Here is a 19,087-nt window from a genome sequence, read left to right as displayed (position 1 = left end):
ACAAAGCAAGCACACAAACACAAGAATGTTGCCTCAAAAGGCACAAATGAGTATGGGTCTAGATCAACCCAATCCTTGGACTTGTTTTTGACCCTTCCTTTAGATTTATTTTAAGGTGTAATTCCAAAGCCTGAAGTCGGCTCAATTTGCACTAGGTCTGTAAAACGAACACACTTCAAACACTCTTTATCCCTAAGGTCAAATGGCCAGTTGTGATAAATTTAGCCCACATCTTGACATTTCTTCGACTTTGGTACTACATACCTTATCAATCCCGCCGTGGCAGGTAAGGATGTGATATACTAAGTCTTGCACGAGCATAACAAATAGATGATCCCTATGATGGGGGAGTCACCACTTTTATCAAGCCACAAGTGACCTTTCAAAAAGCTATGTTTCTACTCAAGGAAATATGTATGGTGAGTATCTTGGGAGCAAAACCATCTATGCTCTTGCACTAAATTATACCTCAAATATCCTCAATCAATAGAACGGGTGGGCTACTACTTAAAGGTGTTTAGTCATGTTCGATGTTTTTGGACATAAGTTCATTCTGCAGTGACTCACTTAAGAGCCTTGTAACTGGTGGTGGGGCCCATTTGTCCTTTCGGCCAGTTACACTGTAGGAACAGCTATACCCAAGGCTACAGCTTTCGCTCACACCTGATTTCTATAGCGGCTCGAAGGATTTACCGCTCGAGGTCGTTCCCAAGAGTATCGATCCCTTGGCAGGCCTCTCTTAAAAAGATAAAATGTGAGTGTTACTAACACTTTTCTCTTGCACCTAGGACCACGAAAGCCAAGGGAGAGGATAGTGTGTGTTAGAAGTAGGACCACTCGACCAACTCTTTGCACAAGTGTGCCAAGCACGAAAAACACCTGTTCTTTTTAATCTATCATTGCAATGTGATCTAACTATTTGGAGATGTTGCTCCAACAATCATGGTGTTCTTTTTAATTTTCAAAGACAATTGTTTGAGTAAACTAGAATTTGAAAATCCTGGTCAACTTAATGAAAAACACGTTTGCATGAAGTAAGATTGCTTTAAAAATGAGACAAGTTGATTGTGAATTTTATTTGCACCAAAAATGGAAGTGTGGATTGTGAGTTTTATCTTGATGCAAGAAATAAAATTTGCCTTGTTGATTTTAAGCACCAAAACGAAGTTTGTTTCCTAACTTGCAAAAAAAAATAAAATAAATAAATAAAGTTGTTTTTGTATAAGTTTGTGGTTCTTTTTACCTTTGAACAATGAAATTCTTTTTAAGAGCCCCAAACAAATGTGTGATTCTTTTTCAAAAGCCCAAATTTGAAATGTGAAGTTAATTTTAAACCAAAATAAAAAGTGAATTCATTTTTAAAACCAACTTCAAAAACAAGTTAGTAAAAAATATAAATCTACTCTTTAATCTAATTTAAATCTGCACAAAAGAGAAAAATAGTTAGTAAAATCTGCCTATTTGGTGGGCTTCTACAAGCCTAAATTTTTTATTTTTTTTTTTGGTTACAAGGTGATTTGTACAACGTTTTGTTACAATAGCGCTAGTCTGCGTTTGAACAGAGGCACTATTTAACACAAACGTATTAAAAGAAAGGGAAAGACAGAGAAGGGAAAAGCACTGAAACAGGGGGAATAGCGCCAAAATAATGCCAAACGCACCAAAACAGTGTCAAAATCGCAACCTGTGTGACATTTTCAACATTCAAACATGTTATTGGTTAAAAAAAAAAAAAATGATCTTTTTGGTGTTTGGATTCACGTCGGGTTCACCAAATGATGCTCTGCAAAAAGGATTAGAAAATCTGTTTGATGGTAACACACACAAGAGCACAAGAAACAAACGTTAGTGTTAGCAACAAAAGATTATCCTAAACAGGCATATCAAGAGAGATATTAAGCATGAAATAGAAAGCATATAAACATAAAATGAAATAGCTAATCAAGATGCTCATAGTTGCTCCTCCCTTGTTCCTCTCCTCTCCAAGTCCCAAATGAGTGTAGCTCTCAGCAGCTTTTTGCACTATGGATGCTTATGGAGGATTGAGATTTAATACTAAGCTTCAAATATGAAATGAAAAGCTAAATACTATGCTAGAGTAGATAGTGATGCTATGAAAAAGCTCTATGCTAATGCCAGTATAACAACAATACTCTAAAATGCTTCTCCTTTTTGTTTGAAGAGAAGGGTTCTATTTATAGAAGAAATGGGGAAATGAAGGGTTAAGATTGAATGGTTTAATCAAGGGCCAAGTTTGAAAGTTGGGGATCCATGTGCACAATTGGCACCAATAAAATGGTGACAAGTTTCAACATAGGATTGGGTTGAGAGAAGAGGTTGGAGGCATTAAAGGCCTGAGAAGACCTCATGGTTATCTAGAAGGTAAGGGTCAAGTCTAAATTAAGATTACCCATTGGATTAAGAGTTAATCCAAGGATAAACCTTTGTGCAAATGATTAAGAGATAATCATGGTCAAAGCATTAAAGGCTTGATGAGACCTTTGGGTTGGGTAGAGGTTGAGTCAAAACAAATGTTTTAACCATGTGGGAGGGTTGAATTAACCATTAATGGTTATTGGAGACTTTGGGGATTAAGTGGTTGAAGGTTGAAAGCCTTCAATGGTTTTCAAAGACTTTGAGCCATTTAGTGGTTGAAGGTTGGAAGCTTTCAAAGGTTATCCAAGACTTTGAGGGTTAATTTGTTGAACACACAAAGCATTAATTGTTTTTCAAAGACTTTGGAGTCTTTGAGAAGTGACTCCAATTTGCTTAGGAATGTGACAATATTTAGGGGATGGATTAGGCTAATTAGGAAGGGTTTAGAAGAATCTAGAAGGGGTTTAGGCATACAAGTGGATTTTGTAGGAAAATGCAAGTGGGAGAAATTTTGGTATTTTCAATTAAAATAAAATCATTTATTTCAATTAAATGGTGTAAGTTGCATTTGGATAAATATTTAAATAAATATTAATTTATTTAAATGAGAAAAAGAAGATAAAGCATTAAAATGCTTGAAGACTTTGAGGGAAACCATTAAAGGCTTGAAGACTTTAAGGAAAACCATTAAAGTCTTAAGAAGACTATAGAAGGAAGCCATCAAGTTTGAAGACTTTAAAGCCATCAAGTTTGACTACTTTAAGGGAAACCATTAAAGGTTTCAAGTGGGTGAGGATAAATAGGATTTTAAATAAATAATTTATTTAAAATAGTTGTGCAACTTGCTTTTGTAGGAAAATACAAGTGGGTGGAGGATAAAGGTGATTTAAATAAATGATTTATTTAAAATAATTGTGCAACTTGCATTTGTAGGAAAATGCAAGTGGGTGGAGGATAAAGGTGATTTAAATAAATGATTTATTTATTTAAATGTGAGAGGTGGGATTTTGGGGGTTTTAAATAAATATTAATTTATTTAAATGTGAGAGAAGATTTAATTAAATAAATATGATTTATTTATTTAATTAATGGTCTGAATTTGGTTAAGTGAATTAAATCAAATAAATTGAATAATTTATTTAATTAATAGGAGAATAGGGTTAAGATGAATTAATTAAATATTAATTTAATTAATTATTAATTGATGGTTAAATAATCAAATAAATACTAAGTATTCATTTAATTAAGTGGACAGATTTATGTGACTACAACTTGCATACAATTTTCATCTGCACAGATCAAATACAACTTTTACCAAGCAATTTCACGTAAGAAATTTTCATCCCAATTCACATAAACTAAACATACATCATAGTTCTATATTCAGAATAAAGTCCTGCAAATTTAATAACGACATCTATCATTGCAATATCATTCTATCTAATAATCATGTAGTGTTCTATCTCATAAAGCATGTAAGTAAATCATCAAATCATAGCAATGTTATCCAAATCTTGAAATCATATAAGTTCTAAGTCTCAAAATGCATCAAAATAAAGTATCCATAATAGTCTAAAATATAAAATCCACTGAATGTCAGACTGAGTCGAGGTGAGGCCTCACATGAGAATTTTGTTTTACGGAGAATGATGAAAATTGTATCTTGTACCTTTATAATCTTGTTCAATATAATGATAGTTCTTAGAAGAACTATTAATTAATAATTCAAGATATAATAAAAAGTATCATCGTAATATATATAAATCCATTATTAATTATATGTGTGTGTGTATATACATACATGTATGTATACATACATGTATGTATATATACATGTATCTATATATTGTTGGCATTATGGATGAATTGATTATGTGTTGCATTGATGTGTTGTCATTGATGTCAACACTAGTTGTTATGGTTGGTTACCGACAGACAGGTTTTGGTTACTGGTAGAAGATCTAGTGTTACTGGAAGAAGAGACTATCTGTTGGACACTTCCGACATGATTGGATCAATGAAGTATGTTTGATTTTATGTGTTACATGTTCTTGGAGCATGTTTTGGTTAGTTGGTATGGACTTGGTAATCAGATGCTATCATACACTCTTGTAAATCTATACTGGCATTGGTTTAAGGTTTAACTGGTAGAGCTTTCACTGAGGAATCTTGACAGGATGCATATGTGGTGTTGGTGTGGCTTCTACATGGATTTTAGGATGTTGAAGATGTTCTCTAATCATGCTTCAACTACTTGAAGACATTGCTTTGGCATTGTGGAACTAGAATAGGTCTGATACCTATCTAGGTTATGGACCAGTATCCTGTTAACGTGTACTCTACACGTTACTAGAATGTTTCAGGATGTTCTATGGATTGGTTATTGTTGTTTTGGTCTTAAGTCAACATGGCATATCATTGTAATATGGATTTATGTAATGATCTTATTGTAATATCTTTTATGTGGCCAACCTAATTGGTTTAGGCCTTAGGGTTGATATAAAATGATGTAAGATCTCATTGTAGATCGTAGGTACGGAATGAGGATTATGTGTCCTGGTCTTGGAATGTAATATCATATGCAAAGGAGATTTGGTCGATCATAGGTGATCAAATTGGGATTAAGGAAGAGGTTAAAGGCCTCTGGTATTTATCTTAATCAGGACTGTAATCAGGCATGGTAGATGCTATCTCTGGAAGTTCATTATTCTGGATTGTTTTACATTTATCTTGAGGTGGTTATAACCTCTCTATAGTTAGTGAGACTCTTTTGAAATGAGAAGTATGCTCTAGGCAGTGTGCCTTCCTACATGTGCAGGCCCCTCATTGTATCACATACTTTCTATAGAAGTATCATCTGACTGTGGGTAGGCTTTCCACTATGATTTTTCCCTTTCTGGGTTTTCCACATACAAATCATGGTATTATGTGGTATGGTTGCATTGTGTTGATTATCTATTTCATTGCTAAGTTTTATTGCTTACCAATATCTGTTTCTATTTTACCGGTACTTAATTTGGTCAAAGGTTATTAAATGGATTAAATGATACAATCTGTTAACAACTAATTCTCCCCCCCCCCCCCCCCCTCCCTGTCTCAGTTGTTCACTGATTATTGGGTATGTGCAGGATCATGGTGTGCCAAAACAGGCCCTTAAGTGGCAATGAATTTAAGAAAATCAGAGTTATGCAACTTGACATGAAAATTTAAATAAGTTGTGAACATTATTTTTAAGATATGTAAGAAGAGAATCTATAGAAAATTAAATGAAGTTTCTAAGCTACTACTTGTTTTTTGGAAAAAAAATCCTGTTTGATGAAAATTTTAAATTTCAATGCAATGGTACTAAAATTTCAGGAAAAAGCTAAGAAGTAGACATATGTTTGACCACCCTAATCACAATCAAATCATCATACTCTTTTATAATATTTATAATATAAGTATTAGACTCATGTCCGGATGTGACACACATTTTTTTATAATTTTTTATAAAGTAAATAATTATTTATGAATTTTTTACTACAAATTTTCATAAATTCAGAAACTCATATGTCTAACCACCTTAACTTGGTCAAAACCTTATTATTATTATTTTTAATTATTCCCTATAGTACACGAAGTATAAGATGTGATGAATGTTTCGAATTCAAAAAATGTTATACCCTTTGAAAGTTATGAGTGTTTTTTAATCAGTCTATCAATCAAGACTATTCTCAGAATTCAATTAGAAAATAAAGAATAATTATTTATTAAAGTTGAAATAAGACAAGCCTTAAATTGTTGGAAAGATGAGAATGTCCTTAAAAAACCCTTTTCATTTTATCAATTTTGGCTACAAAAAAATTCGTTAGCCACCAGCATAAAGTCTGGAAAATCAAGGAATACTGAAAAACACATTTTTTAGTTGACTTTCCAGGCTAGTCACTTCCAAGCCAAATCCCAAAGCATTCTCGAGCCAAAATTTGAAATTTGAAAATTTTACAACAAAAATCAGATATCCGATTTTAATAAGTAAATTCACTGACTAAATTTGCACATAATTAATCTATTGTTTATTAATATATTAATATATAATATTTTAATATATTAATTTATAAAATAAAATAGTATATGATATTAGGGAGAGGGAGAGAGAGAGAGAGAGAGGGGGGGGGAGGGGGAGGGGGAGGTGGAAGGGAGAGAGAGATAAAGAGATTAGAGAAGAGAGAGAGGGAGGGGGGAGGGGGAAGGGAGAGAGAGATAAAGAGATTAGTGAAGAGAGAGAGAGAGAGCGGGGAAGGGGAAGGGAAAGAGAGGGGGGAAGGGAGAGAGAGATAAAAATATTAGTGGAGTGAGATAGATAGATAGATAGACAAAGAGAGAGAGAGAGAGAGAGAGAGAGAGAGAGAGAGATCAGGGGAGGGAGAGAGAGAGATTAGGGGAGAGGGGGAGAGAGAGATTAAGACACCAAATTGTCTTGTTATAGGTCATATGGTGTCCTAAGGTGTCATAGGACACAATATGACCCCTTAGGATACTATAGAACCCATAGCAACTCAATATGGTGTCACAAGAGGTCATATTGTGTCCTAAGGGGTCATATGATGTCTTACAAGGGTCATATGACACAATATGACCCATTAGGACACAATATGACCCATAACGACACAATTTGGTGTCTTAAGGGGTCATATGGTGTCTTAAGGGGTCATATGGTGTCCTAAGAGTTCGTAGGACACAATATGACCCCTTAGGACACCATAGGACCCATAACAACCCAATATGGTGTCTTAAGGGGTCATATGGTGTCCTAAGGGGTTGTAGGACACAATATGACCCCTTAGGACACCATAAGACCCATAATGACCCAATATGGTGTCATAAGGGGTTGTATGTTGTCATTAGGGGTCAAATGGTGTCCCATGACCCCTTAGGATACAATGTGACCCATAATGACACAATTTGGTGTCTTAAGGGGTCATATGGTGTCCCATGACCCCTTATGACCCCTTAGGACACCATATGACCCCTAACTACACCATATGATATTATAAGGGATCCTATGGTGTCCATAGGGGTCATATGGTGTCCTACAACCCCTTAGGACTTCATATAACCCCTTAAGACATCCAATTATGTTGTTAGGGGTCATATGGTGTCCTAAGGGATCATAGGACACAATATGACCCTGTAGGACACCATATGACCCCTTAAGACACCAAATTGTGTCGTTAGGGGTCATATGGTGTTGTAAGGGGTCATAGGACATAATATGACCTCTTAGGACACCGTAGGACCCATAACAACCCAATATGGTGTCATAAGGGGTCGTATCTTATCCTTGGGGGTCATATTGTGTCCTACAACCCCTTAGGACACCATATGACCCCTAACAACACAATTTGGTATCTTAAGGGGTCATATGGTTTTCCTACGGGGTCGTAGGACACAATATGATGCTTATGGACACCATAGGACCCATAAGGACCCAATATGGTGTCATACAAGGTCGTATGTTGTTCTTAGGGATCATGTAGTGTCCTACAACCCTTTAGGACACCATATGACCCCTAACGACACAATTTGGTGTCTTAAGGGATCATATGGTGTCCTAAGGGGTCGTAAGACACAATATGACCCCTATGGACACCATAGGACCCACAATAACCCAATATGGTGTCATAAGAGGTCATATGTTATCCTTAGGGGTCATATGGTGTCCCATGACCCCTTAGGACACAATATATCCTATAACAACACAATTTGGTGTCTTAAGGGGTCATATGGTGTCTTAAGGGGTCCTAGGACACAATGTGACCCCTTAAGACACCATATGACCCCTAAAAACATCATATGGTGTCATAAGGGGTCGTATGTTGTCCTTAGGGGTCATATGGTGTCCCATGACCCCTTATGACCCCTAACAACACTATATGGTTTCATAAGGGGTCCTAGGTGTCCATAGGGGTCATATAGTGTCCTAAGGGGTCGTAGGACACAATATGACCCCTTAGGACATCATATGATCCTTTAAGACACCAAATTATGTCGTTATGGGTTATATAGTGTCCTAAGGGGTCGTAGGACATAATATGACCCCTTAGGACACTATAGGACCCATAATGACCCAATATGGTGTCCTAAGGGGTCGTATAGTGTCCTAAGGGGTCATAAGGGGTCATGGGACACCATTTGACCCCTAAGGACAACATACGACCCCTTATGACACCATATGGTGTCGTTAGTGGTCATATGGTGTTCTGAGGGGTCATGTTGTGTCCTAGCACCCCTTAGGATACCATATGGCTCCTTAAGAAACCAAATTATGTCGTTATGGGTCATATTGTGTCCTAAGGGGTCATGGGACACCATATAACTCCTAAGGACAACATACAACCTCTTATGACACCATATTGGGTTGTTATGGGTCCCCTAGTGTCCATAGGGGCCATATTGTGTCCTACAACCCCTTAGGACACCATATGATCTCTTAAAACACCAAATTGTGTCGTTAGGGGTCATATGGTGTCCTAAGGGGTCATATAACAGCATATGACCCCTAAGGACAACATAGACCTCTTATGATGCCATATTGGGTCGTTATGGGTCCTATGATGTCCATAGGGGTCATATTGTGTCCTACAACCCCTTAGGACACCATATGACCCCTTAAGACACCAAATTGTGTTGGTAGGGGTCATATGGTGTCCTAAGGGGTCGTAGGACACAATATGACCCCTAAGGATAACATAGGACCCCTTATGTAACCATATTGGTTTGTTATGGGTCCTATGGTGTCCTAAGAGGTCATAGGACATAATATGACCCCTTAGGACACCATAGGACCCATAACAACCCAATATGGTGTCATAAGGGGTTGTATGTTGTGCTTAGGGGTCATATGGTGACCCATGACCCCATAGGACACCATATGACCCCTAACGACACCATATGGTGTCATAAGGGGTCATATGTTGTCCTTAGGGGTCATATGGTGTCTCATGACCCCTTAGGATACAATATGACCCATAATGACATAATTTGGTGTCTTAATGGGTCATATGGTGTCCCATGACCCCTTAGGACACCATATGACCCCTAATGACACCATATGGTGTCATAAGGGGTCCTATGGTGTTCAGAAGAGTCATATGGTGTCCTATGACCCATTAGGATACCATATGACACCTTAAGACACCAAATTGTGTCGTTAGGGGTCATATGGTGTCCTAAGAGGTTGTAGGACATAATATGACCCCTTAGAACACCATAAAACCCACAACAACCCAATATGGTGTCATCAGGGGTCATATGTTGTCCTTAGGGGTCATATTGTGTCCTACAACCCCTCAGGAAATGATATGACCCCTAATGACACAATTTGGTGTCTTAAGGGGTCATATGGTGTTGTAAGGGGTTGTAGGACACAATATGACCCGTATGGATACCATAGGACCCATAACAACCTAATATGGTATCATAAGAGGTTGTATGTTGTCCTTAGGGGTCATATGGTATCCTACGACCCCGTAGGACACCATATGACCCTTAACGACACAATTTGGTGTCTTAAGGGATCATATGGTGTCCTAAGGGGTTGCACGACACAATATGACCCCTATGGACACTGTAGGACCCATAACGACACAATATGGTGTCATAAGAGGTCGTATGTTGTCCTTAGGGATCACATGATGTCACATGAGCCCTTAGGATACAATAAGACCCATAATGACACAATTTGGTGTCTTAAGGGGTCATATAGTGTCCTAAGGGGTCCTAAGACACAATATGACCCCTTAGGATGCCATATGACCCCTAACGACACCATATGGTGTCATAAGGGGTCGTATGTTGTCCTTAGGGGTCATATGGTGTCCCATGATCCCTCATTAGCCCTTAGGATACCATATGACCCCTAACGACACCATATGGTGTCATAAGGGGTCCTATGGTGTCCATAGGGGTCATATGATGTCCTACAATCCCTTAGGACACCATATGACCCCTTAAGACACCAAATTCTATTTTTAGGGGTCATATAGTGTCCTAAGGGGTTGTAGGACCTATGGACACCATAGGACCCCTTATGACATCATATGGTGTCGTTGGAGGTCATATAATGTTCTAAGGGGTCATAAGGGGTCATGGGACACCATATGACCCCTTAAGACACAAAATTGTGTCGTTATGAGTCATATTGTGTCCTAAGGGGTCAAGGGACACCATATGACCCCTAAGGAAAACATACTCTCTCTCTCCCCTAAAATATATATATATATATATATATATCCCCTAATCTCTCTCTTTCCATCTCCTCCTATATCTCTCTCTCTCTCTCTCTCTCTCTCTCTCTCTTTCTGTCTCTCTCTCTCTCTCTCTCTCTCTCTCTCTCTCTCTCTCTCTCTCCCTGGGACCACAAATTTATACATTAAAATTGGATATCCAATTTTTGTAAATAAAAAAGAGCCTTGTGGGCCATTTTGTGGATTCCAACGGTCCACAGTCTGCATATTCTATTTTCTATCGATGATCATGGGTTTTTAGATAGGTTGAGCCAAATTTGTGCTTTTGAGAGATTCTTAAAATCAAATCTTACAATGTCAATCATTTAGGAGCATCTTTGTGGAGATAAATGAGGAGTAGTAGTCATCGGAATCTAAACGCAAAAGAAAACTTTCAAATGACCAAATTGAAGTGTATAGAGTAAGAGATAGAAAAGGTCATAGGAGGAGAAGACAAGGTATGTTAAATATTGATAATGTTACTTCAAGTGAAGAGGAAATTGAATTTGAAAATGTGTCACAAGTTATTGAAAATTAAAATGTAGATTTCGAAAGTGAAAATTTTGAAAATGTTGAAAGTGATAATGAAAATGCTCAACATGAGGAAAATTCTAACATAGGAGGTGAACATGTGGAACATTTTGACATTGGAGGTGAACATGTGGGACATTGGAGGTGAAAATGTGGAAAAATTTGACATTGAAGGTGGAATTGCTCAACCAAGTGAACCATATGTAACACCTAATTACTTTAGAAATGAAGACCCTCTCATGGATGAAAGATAAATTTCAAATCCAATACCTTCAAGAACCTCAAAATGGTTACTTGAAATCGATGAGAACATTATTGCAAATCTTGAAGGCAAGAGATCAATAAGAATCATTCGGTTGTGGGCTACACAATTTTTCGACCAAAATTTTAGCAATAAGACATTGACCGAGCAATGCCAACTCTTTGTTAAATTGATAAAGATGATAAATATGAGACCATTGCTAAACAAATTGAACATTTGTATGAACAAGATGATAGAGAGAAATTCTATTATTGCCAAAAATATATTTGACGCTCTCAATTCTATTGGAAAGAATACCAATGAAAGAGATAAGAGAGTCGCTCGAAGAGTGATTACAACCTCCTTAGTAAGCCATCAATTGAGGAAGGCTCATCAAATGAGACAAACTTGTGTTGATTTTAACATAAACCATAAAACTTTGAATAGAGCACCTGCACAAAGACAAAGACTTGATGATCCACTTCAATGAGATACATGGGCTTTTGGTGGGAGGCTTCCACATGTTGATAGAAAGTTGACTGACAATTTGAAGGAGGAGATTCAACAATTTTGGCACTCGAATTCTAGAGTGTTACCCAATGTAAAGGACGTTTTGAAATTAAGAATCGGCTTCCGAGACCACACACCGCATCCCAAACATTTCTTGGAATCAAGCCAAATAATGTTGTGCAAAAATTTTTGTGAAGTACACCCAACTTTGCAAATATCACAAAGGGCCTTTGAATAGTTGAAGCCATTTTATTGTATTCCTCTTAAGATTTGTAATACTTGTTGGTGCAAGTAACATGTGGAGTTTTCAATGTACCATGAAATTTTCTATCATACTCATTCACGATGCACACTAATGAGATGTTGCAGGAGTGTGGTGCAATGCTATTTCTGAGATCATCAAAAGACTTGCAAGATCTATTTTTATGTCCTAGAGATGATTGTTTCTATTTCTATAGAAATGATTGTTTAAATGAGAAGTGCTCAGAATGTGATGGGTTGTCAAAGTTTGTTTCATGTTTTGATGAGTGCAGTGAACACGAGTTTGGAAAGAATTATGTTGAGAAAAAAAATATGAGACCATGAAATATACTGTGAAGAGTGGAGGTGAAGGCTCTAGATGCGAATGGCCACACGATAACATTTGATTGAACGAGACGAGCGATTTTTTTGCCAATCGAAAAAATGTCGCCCTAATAAAACCGTAGGGAAACTTGAAAAAATGAGATAGGCTTTTGTAGGGACCCCTCTCATGGCCTTGTAACTTCAAACGGGTCATTCGCAAGTGCCACAGATTCCAAGTTAGGTCCTGTCAAAGTTTGATAATTTTTAGCACTTAGGGTGCTCAAGGGATGATGCCGGTAGGATATGACCCCAAGCATTCGACCAAGTGGGGGAGAAAAATAGGAGCATGAATAGGGTAATAATGTCTAACTGAACATGTCGGAGCTGATGGTTCATTATCATGATGAGAAGAACAAGAAATTGACCACGTGACAACATTTGATTGAATGAGACTAACGATGTTTTTGCCAACCAAAAAAATGCGATAGGGAAAATTGAAAAATTGAGATAGGCTTTTATAGGGACCCCTCTCTTAGCCCCGTATGTTCAAATGGATCATTTGCAAGTACCACAGATTTTGAGCTAGGTCCTATTAAATTTTGACAATGTTTAGCACTTAGAGTGCTCAAGGGACGACGTCGGTAGGGTATGACCCCGAGAATTCGACCGAGTGGGGGGAAAAAATAGGAGCATGCATAGGGTAATAATGCCTAACTGGACATGTCAGAGCCAATGGTTCATTATCATGATGAGTAGAATGAGAAATTGATCACGCGACAACATTTGATTGAATGAGATTGATGATTTTTTTGCAAACCGAAAAATGGATGTTGTAATAAAATCGTAGGGAAAATTGAAAAACCAAGATAGAATTTTGTAGGGACCCCTCTTGTGGCCCCATAGTTCAAAAGTATCGTTCATAGGTGCCACGGATTCCGAGTTAGGGCCCATCAAAGTTTGACAAATTTTAGCACTTAGGGTGCTCAAGGGACGATGCCGGTAGGGTATGACCTCAAGCATTCGACCAAGTGGGGGGGGGGCAAAATAGGAGCATGCATAGGGTATTAATGAATTGTATCAAATATTGTTCATTAAATGAATTGTATTGTTCATGAATTATATTATTCATTAAATGAATTGTATTGTTCATGAATTATATTATTCATTAAATGAATTGTATTGTTCATTATACAAACAACACTTATGATGAAATGAAATGAATTGTATTGTTCATTAAATAACCATTATTAACCATTGTTAATTATTGGAATGAATATTAAAGATTTCTATGATAACACAATGCACAGATGAGCAAAAATTGATATGATCAAATATCAACTTCTGTATATATAAAAATGTCAAATGATTACAAATGTATGTCCATACACAAATATGGCATAAACGCCAACTCAAACAAAATGTGTCTATATACGTGAATGTGTGTCCATATACAAAATATATATGCCACCTAGACATATAAGCATCCCAAAATTATCTATAACATCCTAAGCTGTTGATGGATCATCAAAATCGATCCTCTTTGCCGCACTGCTCGACTCTGAAGGATCCTGCACAAGAAAAAACAAACCATGATTAATATTAGTTATATTATATAATTCACATTCAAAAAGTTAACATAAAAATGAACTATAATTGAACTATTCATGTTTACCTCGTCTCCATGTTTTCTCTTCAGCTTTGTAGGACCCTTGATGTATGTCTTCGGTAGAGGAGGTATGTGTCTACCCCAACTATAATTACAATAATAATAACTCTAATTGAAATCTCAATCCGAAGTTTGGACATTCATATGGTAGAGTTTACTATTCTCATGGCTGGTGTTCATTTAGTTGTCAATCTAGGAACGTAAAACTTGAAATGGATCTGCAATATATATGTGCTAAGCTCCTTAAATGATTATTCTAAATTACTGCAGGAAAGGTAGGAATGGAAATAATAAAAGGTTAAATGAGAGCTTTACAAAAATCTGTTGAAATGATCTAATGAAAATAACAGGAATCACACCATTCTGCCTTGGCTGCAGGAACAGTCAAAGGATCTATTTCCAGTGGTTGTAGGAACAATCTAGTCATGAACTTCTACTGCAACTAAGTAAAAACTAACTTCAATAATCATAAACACAGGATCACTCACCAAGTGGGCCCCCTTGGATGAGTGATATCAAACTCTCAACAAAGAACTATTAATAGATCAGAATAACATATTTTTATTCATTTCTTCCAGAAAGATGATTACATATTCAAAAAGACAAAATTCAAAATGCGTGACAAAAATTCTGCTCAATCCCTTTCCATTTTGTCTAACTCTCAGAAAAGAAGGAAGAGCTTATTATAAAGAAAAGATAAACTACAATGGACAACTCCAGTTACGCCTAGAAGAAGAGGCGGATAGCTGTCAGATGAAGGGGATAACAGAGAGCTTGGCTACAGGAACTGTGGATCTGAAACCGAACCATAGTCTTTGCATGCCAAAGTGATATTTTGCAAATTAAACATGCACTAGAGTTAAAATCCCATGGTGAAGTACAACTGCTCTGATTATGCCATAGATTGTGCTCGCTTGAATCTCCTTCAGTTTGACCTCTAGCTATCTGAACGTGATTCTCCAGTCCTTAGGCGCAAAAGAAAATTCTCCACCGCAGCATCAATTATTATCTACACTAAAATAGAAATAACATACAAGGACATGCATATGTATCTTACTTAACTAATACATTCATTAACTCACATATGAAATCATCCTAAATAATCTGCATATCATGGGGACAAACCATTTGGCTGCAGGAATAAATTGGCATGGCTGCAGGAATTAACAGACAAGGTTCAAACATGATTTCTTAAGTTCAGTTTTAAAACATGGATTACATATAGTCAATTCACAATATTTTACTATCACAATGCAACCCAAAAGATACCAAAAACCTAAGAGTCCTGATAAAAAACATGTCAATACACTGACTTATCATGCCCCCAACTTAAGGGTTTGCTTCTCTTGCAGCAAAAGGAAAATTTCTGATTTTTGCTGAAACTCTGAAATCACCAACAGTGTCCTGTCTGGTCCCCTTGGAAGGAAAATTCCAATAAAATCCTTTCATTTTCTCCAACCTGGACCATCTAGTTGTTTCTTCCACATCTACATCATAATTCTATTCTGTTGGTTGGCATGCCAAAAGTGGCCACATAAGGATAGGAGGCTGAAAGATTAATGGCAACCAATTATTGGATTTCTCCCTACCTAGCTATATGTACTTGGAGGCTCTCTGTATAGCTGCATGAAAATTCTGTAATGAGTAGGGTTCTCCTAGTTTTAAATGATCTGGTAGATGATTCAAGCATTGAGTTAGTCTTTCTAGTGTTGTTGTCCTATGGGTTTAAACCAATTGCTCATACGCTTGATAGACTTCCTCTCTCATTGGAAGTACTATCTTACTAACATCATCTCTTATTAGCAACTTTTGCCAATCATAATACAGAACCTTGGGTGCTTCTGATTCCCTCCTCAATGGAAATGGATAGTCAAGTTCCAATTTTTCAAACTCCCTAGCTTGTGGTCCTATAATCATCTCATTTTGTATCCAAGACATTAGAACTCTAAGATGGATATCCCCAATGTACAACAAATGATTCCATTCTCTGTCCTGGGGTACAACATAATTATGTAAATATAATTCACATAAGAGATTCCTTACAGAATGTGGGGAGGTTTGATAAGCATGATAGAATTCCTCAGGTGTTTCCAAGGATGGATTAAGATCTGTTACAATGTGTTTTAATATGAAATTCAGATACCGTTCTTTCAAGTGCACTGCATAAATTCTTGGGGGAGCCCTACACTGCATTATCTCAGGAATCATACCATAAATCTCTTCTACCTTAGTCTCCAATTCTTTAATTCTATTATCTTTGTTCTCAATCTCTTTTTGCTGCTTATTAATTATCCCTTGCAACCTATCCTTCTCTATTTCCCATTGCCTAAAGAATGTTAAAGCAATTGATAAACTAGTTAGAGATGAAGGAGTTCTTATAGGTCCTACCTTAGACCGTGGGATTTCTTCAATAACTTCCTCATTCTGGATTGGCATATCTCCCACATTTTCTTCAGGTTGCTGTGGAACATCCTCAATAATCTCCTCACATTCTAATGCCACTGAAGCCAGATTTGCAAGCTTATCCATTACAATTTCTTCTTGAATTTCTTCTTGGATTTCTTCTCCTGCAGGATTTTCTTGAATTTCCTCTTCTACAAGGTTCTCTTGAATTTCCTTCTCTGTAGGGTTTTCTTGAATTTCCTTCTCTGCAGCATCTTCTTCTTTTGAAGTTTCTACTGCAATCACCTCTATTGGATTACTCACTGGTTGAGTCTTCTTTGTCCTCCTTCTTGTTCTCCTTACATACACTTTTGAAACAGACACAAGAGTTTTTGTTTTTGTTCGATGCCTCTTGGCTGCAAGAGGGATATGCATTTCCTGCGGCTGGATAACAAATTCTTATTTTGACTCCTCCTTTTCCAATTCTTTTCCTTCCCTTTGCAAAATAGGTGAACCTCCTTGAAGAGAGGTAGAGGGTTGTCCTTTGATTGACTCTGCTTCAATATTTTCTTCTAAAATAATTGCATCTCCTTCAGCAACCAGCAAACCCTCATCTTCACCAAAAAGACCTTCTGCAACTATCTCTTCTTGAACCAGTGGATTATTTTTAATAGGGGCTTCATCTACCCTAAATTGCAGAATATCCTCAAGCACACCCCATTCCATCCATGAAACATCTCTTAGGGACTGTTGTACCAGTAACTTCACCAGTCCATGATGGCTAACAAAGTGATTTCCATATTTTTTAGTCTCCTTAGCACTTATAGAAATGAGATGATACAAGAAATTTGGGACATTAACTCACCGGTCATGATGTAGATGACTAAGTAACTTGAAATGAGGTGAATGGAGATTTGAATACCATCCTTCATAGGTAATATATTTCATAATATACAGAGCTACCTGAGGCCAATGTGCTGGCAAAGAAACCCTTCTAGTCCCTTTCCTATCCACCATTAAGGGTTTGTCAGTAGGAATTGTAAACTCTGCCCTAGCACTCCTTGCATCCTTCGATTCTGGAAAGAGTTCTTCTTCCTGCAACAACCCTGTGACCTCAGCAATTCACTACTCTGTAGCAATTACCCTCAACCCCTTAACTGTAGCTTCTCCTTCGTCAAAAGAATGCATAAATTCCACAGCTATTTCATCATTGAAATCCCTGATTCTCAAGAAATAATCCAACCAGCCGTGGTTTTGGAAATAATGCACACAAACAACATCCTGTAGCAACCCTTCATGGACAGTTGGTTCATGGTGAATCAGATCACCACCCATCTTTTACTTTGATACTTCTACAGCTTCACCAAAATGTTTGACAGATTCACAAAAGCTAAAATCTACATATCTTAAATTTGGTGGCAGAAGTTATTATTCACTCGCGTGAAATAATAATCATCATAAGTAATGTCAGTTAGGAAATCAGTTCGGGATAATAAATCTTACTGGGAAAAAGGACCATAAAGTACCCCCCCAACTTAATCTAGCATGTGTCCACATAGGTTGATGAGATTTCGGGTTTGGAGTAGATTAAAACAAAATTAAAATCATAATGACCTAATAAATGCATAATTAGAATAAAGTACAATATACACATACCTACAATTGGGCGAAAATGATGGCGAAATGAAATGAAGTGACAGGTAAGAAAGTGGGATGGAGTGTAGTGGATGGAAATTTATGTAAGGAGAAGAATATTCCTCATGGAAATATTTTATTATGATACGGTAAATAAATTCACTATAGAAGCTGTAGGAACTTCACCTTTATCAACACACTCAAATGAAACAGGAAGCTCATGAATTGATACCGAAGCATTGACAATTGCTGCAGGAACCTTGCCAGTTGCTGTAAGAACTTGTATTTCATTTTGAGGAGCAAACTGCTATAGGAACTCTTCTCTAGTAGCTAGCTTGTGATAAAGTCATAGTTGGTGTCCATTCACTAAGAGTCTAAATCAAACATGATCTATTGTGGACAACCGAACTGCTCCATTGTGAAAAACTTCTTCTACCTCATAAGGACCCAACCACCTTGTTTGGAGTTTTCCCATAGCATCCTTATATCTGGAATCATACAAGAGTGCCCAGTCACCAACTTTGAATTTCTTTTCTCTGATATATTTATCATGCCATCTGGCTCTTTGGTTTTGAATCAACTCTGTCTGTTGAACAACTATCTTTCTCCATTCATCAAGAGCATTTAACTGCTAAATGTGTTCCTTCTGTGCTGCAGACAATGTCATATTTAGTTGTAGAGCTATTTTCAAGGTTTTGTGCTCAAATTCAATAGGCATCATTACTATTTTTCCATAAACCATCTCAAAAGGTGTGAATCCAATTAGTGTTTTCCATGTTGTTCTATATGCCCAAATTGCCTCTGAAAGTCGATTAGACCAATCTTTCTTGTGGATAGACACTATTTTTGTAAGAATAGCCTCAAGCTCTCTATTGGTAACTTCTACTTGGCCATTAGACTATGGATGATATGGAGTAG

This window comes from Cryptomeria japonica, chromosome 5, assembly GCF_030272615.1.
Source record: "Cryptomeria japonica chromosome 5, Sugi_1.0, whole genome shotgun sequence".
NCBI lineage: Eukaryota > Viridiplantae > Streptophyta > Pinopsida > Cupressales > Cupressaceae > Cryptomeria > Cryptomeria japonica.
The sequence above is the reverse complement of the archived record's forward strand: the minus strand, read 5'-3'. Positions refer to the sequence as shown.